This window comes from Mus caroli, chromosome 8 (assembly GCF_900094665.2).
Source record: "Mus caroli chromosome 8, CAROLI_EIJ_v1.1, whole genome shotgun sequence".
In the NCBI taxonomy this organism is placed as follows: Eukaryota; Metazoa; Chordata; class Mammalia; order Rodentia; family Muridae; genus Mus; species Mus caroli.
In genome coordinates, this window is record NC_034577.1 from 115,897,504 (window position 1) to 115,903,192 (window position 5,689).

The following is a 5,689-nucleotide window of genomic DNA, read 5'->3' on the forward strand; positions in this document are numbered from 1 at the left end:
CCCGACGGGTCCCCACCCACTTCCCGCCCGCCCGAGTTCCGCCCGCTGCCCGGCCCCTTGGTCTCCGCCCCTCTCGGGACCCGCCCCCCTCCTCGGCTCCCTGCTGCTGCAGTAAGGCAACGCCCTGCAGGGCCCCCTGGCCTCCATCTCGACCTCCACTGATCTGCGCTCCGGACTAGCCCCCGGGGACACCTTAAGTCTTAGCTCTGTGAACCCTACGTGCAAGTCCCCTCCCTTTTTCGCCACACCACCAGCGGGTCTCCACTTCACTGTGTCCCACCTCCAGTCCTGTGCACCGCACCTCCAGCTGGTCACCTCCGCTATTCTCTCAGCCTCACCTGCAGCGTCAGGACCATCCTACCAGCCCTGCCCCCACCCATTCTGCACCCCTGGCCCCAGTGGTCTTCCTTCCTTCACTCCAAATGGGCTCTTACTCCCTTCTGGCTAGATGAGTTTGGTCTCTCTGGCTTCACTCTGACCAGCCACTGAAACCGCTTTTATCTACCAAGGGGTCCAGTCCCCGCACCGACCCACCCCGGGCTGCCTGCGCCCTAGCATGGGCGTGATGATCGCAGGTGCTGGCAGCAGCCAGAACGGCACACAGTACTCATTCACGAGGCCTCGCTTGCCTCCTCTGTGGGCTTCAAGGTTTCCCAGAACTTCAGCAGCCAAGGAGAGCGCCAGCCACACTTTGCTCACTCTTTTAAAGAAAGGAACCAACTTGTCTTTCAGCCCTATCAAAAACAGGGAATGAGGACTCTGCCCCACCTGGTGGAAAGAGAAAACCATCTCCTGCAAGTAGTGACTCAAACGCTCCATTCATGACATGTGCACACACGCGCGTGTGCACACACTAAAATAAGTAGGTGGAAAATTTTCAAGTGAAATCTCAGGAAGTTAGAGAAAGACGTTGAAACTCGGGACTTCACCAACTTCAGCACAACTGAGTAAAAGTACACCTTGAAGAGAAGAGAGATGGATCCGGGAGAGGATTCGCCCTTCCAGGAAGACTCAAACCTTAGCAAAAGGTAACCGGCTCAGATGAGGAATCAGAAGTCTGGCCAATAGCAGAGAAACCTAGAGTCAATATCTCAATATCGAGAACTTCAATGCCCATGGCTACTCAGTCTAACTAGAAAGGGACTGGATGACTCTGAATGAATCCAGCAGGAACATGTTTCAGGTGCTTCAGATACCTACTATAAAAGCGCATTCTTGCTTTGGGGTCTTTCTTCTGCTGTGCGTGGAACCCACCCCAAAGTCAATCTGTGAAGTTAGTGTTGAATCCAGCCAGTCAGTGAGATCCGAGGGGCACCCAGGAGACCACCTACCTACCTGCCCAGTAGTTTCCAGTAATCCAGTGTCTCACCTTCAGTAATTATCCAGCCACCTTCCCAAACCCTAGGCCATCCTTCATCATCCACCTGTTAAGCAATGGGGAGTCTGAGATTGTCTGTGTGGGAGGAAGGGAAGAAGGGAGGGGAGGGGAGGAAACAGACCTGCCTTTCACAACCTGGCCTGAATTCTCTTTATCACCTGCCACCTTACCACAGCCTCTCTAGGAGACCTACAGAAAGGTCAAGTAAGTTGACCGAGCAACAGGAAAAGCATTTGAATACATCTGAGGCACTGAAGTCACCTTAAAGTCTCTCCTTCCCAGGGAGACAGAAGCTGAAGGAAAGAGTATGGGACCAGCTAAAAACAGTCTGGGGCCCTTGGTGTGTGTGTGTGTGTGTGTGTGTGTNTATATATANATATATATATATATATATATATATATATATATATATATATACACACACATATATATATATACATATATATATATGTATATATTAAGCAAATAACACCCCGAGATGGGTAGAAATCTCCACAGAATTTATTCAGTTCTGATAAGGATTACATGAATCAACAGACACAATTATGCAACAGATATTTTGACACCCATGGGGAGTGTCAGTGTTGCTAGCCTGCTTCGTTTATTTATTATTTACATAGCCATGTCAGGGACTAAATACTGCTTTTATCTGCTGGAAAGCTTAGCCCTCCACCACTGAGCTATGCCGTCAAGCTGTGTCTGTCTGTGTGTGTGTGTGTGTGTGTGTGTGTGTGTGTGTGTACACACCAGTGACAGTTGTCTTCTGCTGTGTTTTATTTTTGTGTATGTGCACATGCGGGGGTCAGAGGACAGCTTTTAGGCCAGCCACTGTGTGGATCCCAGGGGTCAAACTAAGGTCATGAGGCTTGCCATGAAGCACCTTAGCCTCCATGACTTCTGAGACAAGAGCTCTCAGTACACCTGGATCTTAGCAATCAGCTGGACTGACTGGCCAGCAAGCTCCAGGGGTCCTTCTGTCTCTGTCTCCCCACTGCTGGTTTCTGGGTGCTGGAGAATCCAAACTCAGGTTCCCAGGCTCATGTGACAAGCACTTTACTGACTGGGCCTTCTTCCAGCTCTCCTCCTAGGGCCTGTTTTTAATGTTCATGCTTATCACAGGGAAAAGGGATTCAGACAACCTCAGAGAACCCTGGACGAGGCGGTCTTTGCTTTCATCTGCTACAGGCCGCCTCGGTCTGCCCGAGCTACTCTAACCAAATAAGTCAGGCTTGGTTATTTATTAACAACCAGGTTTACACTCCTGGTTCTGAGGCTGGGAATTCCAAGATCAAGGCATTTGAAGAGCCCATGCCTCACACAGTGTCACACAGAGGACCTTCTGTGTGTCCTCAGAGGGTGGAGGGGTGCTCCCTGGAGCCTCTTTCATGAAGACACTAATTCCATTCATGAGGTCCCACCCTCAGAGCTCAGTCACTCTCACCAGTCAGTCTATGCTGCCCAAGCACCAGAGCCATCTGCTCCCGAGGCCATCAGAGTAGCCATTCTCCTCTCAGAGCAGCAAGAGCACTTGTCCCTCCCCCACACACTCCAGGTCACAGAACCTTAAGCCCTCTAGCTGTCTGACAAGACACTGTTTGCTGTCTCTTTGCCCCCTTACTCTCCAGACACCGACAGCTCACAGTTATTTGCTGGGGAGGCGGGGTGTAAGAAAGACTCCAGCTGTATTTGACAGGTTCTGAGCAGGCTTCTTTCTGTACCTCACTGGGAACTGGCTGTTTTCAAAGCTTAAACCAGTTATGCTTGGTTCGATGCTTCACACTTCTGAACAAGAGTGAGCTTTAATCCAGGTGGAGTCCAGCCCCTTTCCAGGGACACTGTACAAAAGGACAGCAACCCTATGAAGGCCGTGAACTCACATGGCATTGGCACTCTCCCGTTTTGATTTTCAACATTTTCCTTTGCCTTGTTAAGTGCTAACCAGGCAGAGCGATTTAAACCCTTTGAGTGGGCAAAGCAATTTAAACCCTTTGTTTCATTCTGCTTTATTTGAGACATTGTAACCAAACCCACCTAGAACTCAGTATAGCTCAGGATAGCCTTGAACAGCCCCCTTAATAGTGCCTAACCCTGAACTTTGTCTATTTTATCTTATTTGACTTTTTTGAAACAAGGTGTCACAGTGCAGCCCTGGCTGTCCTGGAACTCTCCCTGTAGATCAGGCTGTCCTCAAACTCAGATCTTGACTGCCTCTGCCTCCTGAGAGCTGGGATTAAGGTGTGCACCACCACAGCTTTGATTTGTAACCTGTTTTCATAGCTGTCCTCTCTTGAATTCTTGTTCTCTGAATCAATGACTTACTCATCTACGGTGACAGTAAGGGACGGCAACACTGGCTGCGTATGCCCATGGTGGTGTGCGTCTGCTTCTCATTCCCTTGTCACAGTGTTCCTTAGGGTCTGTAAAATGATTCCCACCTGTACTTGATGAACCACATTGAGAGAGCAGGTATTTGGGGCCGTGGCACTTCCAAATTCATCGATCGAAATGATCAACAGGACCAGGTCAAGGACGGAACCATGTGCCAGGACCTCTGATCCACTGTGGCAGCAATCTGTCAACTCTCACTCTTACAGTATTGACTGTCACTCGACTGTGACAACAAGGCCTAAAGAAAAGTTCTAAAACACTGTACCATCCGAAGTGATGGTGACTAACCAGGAGACAGAGCTGAGCCCTGAGATGTGACTGGTCCCAGCAGGGATGCGCTGTCCATAACACACTGGTCAGCAAATAAGGGGCATAAGACACCTCACACCTTTTGATGTTAGTGGCATATTCAAAAACTGTTTGGATATTCTCAAAATATATTTTCATCTCATCTGCTTTTTTCCATTTTTAATTGTTTATTTTTAATTTATTTACATTCCAAATGAAGGCCTCCTTCTCCGTCTCCCCTCTCCAACCCCCCCATCCTATCCCCCTCCCCTTTACCTCTAAGGGGGTGCTCCCTTACCCACCCCCTCCTCACTGCTCTAGCATCCCCCTGTGCTGCAGCACTGAGCCTCCACAGGACCAAGGGCCTCCCTCCCACTGATGCCAGATAAGACAATTCTCTGCTACATATGTATCACGTATGGACCCCCCCCCCCCATGTATACTCAACTGCTTTGTTTTTTTTTTTAATGGGTTCAGTCTCTATTAGGGAGGGCTGGTAAGTCACGAAGGATCCACTTAGGAGCCAAAGCTGTGAATGGGAGGAGGGGAGCAGACTGCATTTAGAGAAGTGAGAATTACCCTTGGACTCCTGCGCCTATTTAGCTTCTACTTTTAAAATCCTGGATGCTCCAGGGGGCACAGCACTCCTGTAGGTGTCTCTGTCTGCCTCCCCTCTTGTGACTCTTGCAGGTCCCTAGCCCTCTGGACACAAGAAGGCTGAGGCTGGGGCAACTGAATTCCAGTTTAGAGGCAGCTTTGGTTGTGGACGTGGTCAGCCACCTCAGTGAAGTTGGAGATGATGTTGTATTGAATAAACTTTAAATAAGAAAACAAAATAAAATCCTGAATGCATTGAGTTGAGAGTCCCATACAAAATCAAAGTTATTCAGTTGACCAAGGCCAGCCTTTGAAAAGTCCCCTTACTGACTCACTCACTGTATTCAAAAGTGCTTTAGACGAGCGGCAGCGTTTTGCAGAAACTGAAAGTTTGCTGTTCCCCAGCAGGCTTCACCCACAGTTTCAATCAGGTTATGGGGGGAGACTCCCCAGACAGAAAGCAGAGCGAGGAGGGAAGTTCCCATCCACACTGGAGGCACACTGACGCTTCCAGCATTCATCTGCTGAGAATTCGCACATGGAGCAAATTGGGCTGTGAATAGAACTGGAAGACTGGGCAGAATTTATTCAGACACAGTAATCAGAGCCTCATGTGGCAAAGCAGAGGAAATGGTGCCCTGTGCAGTTCCACGGATTAGCCGGACTGGACTCTGCTGTCAATCCCCGGCCACAGCAAAGACCTGCGTGACTCGGCAAACAGGTCTCCGTCTTTTCTTCTCCCTAAAATCCCGTTAACCAGTGACCTGGCTAGTTTTATGTCGACTTGATACTAGAGTCATCAAAGAGGAGGAAACTTCAACAGAAAAAAATGCCTCGGGGCTGGAGAGATGGCTCAGCAGTCAAGAGCACTGGCTGCTCTTTCAGAGGATCCCTGGTTCAATTCCCAGCACCCACACAGCAGCTCACAGCTGTCTATAACTCCAGTTCCAGGGGATCTAATGCCCACCCCTGCACCAGTGCATCAAATAAAGTAATATAAATTGACACAGAGAGAGAGGGGGAGGGGGAGGGGAGGGA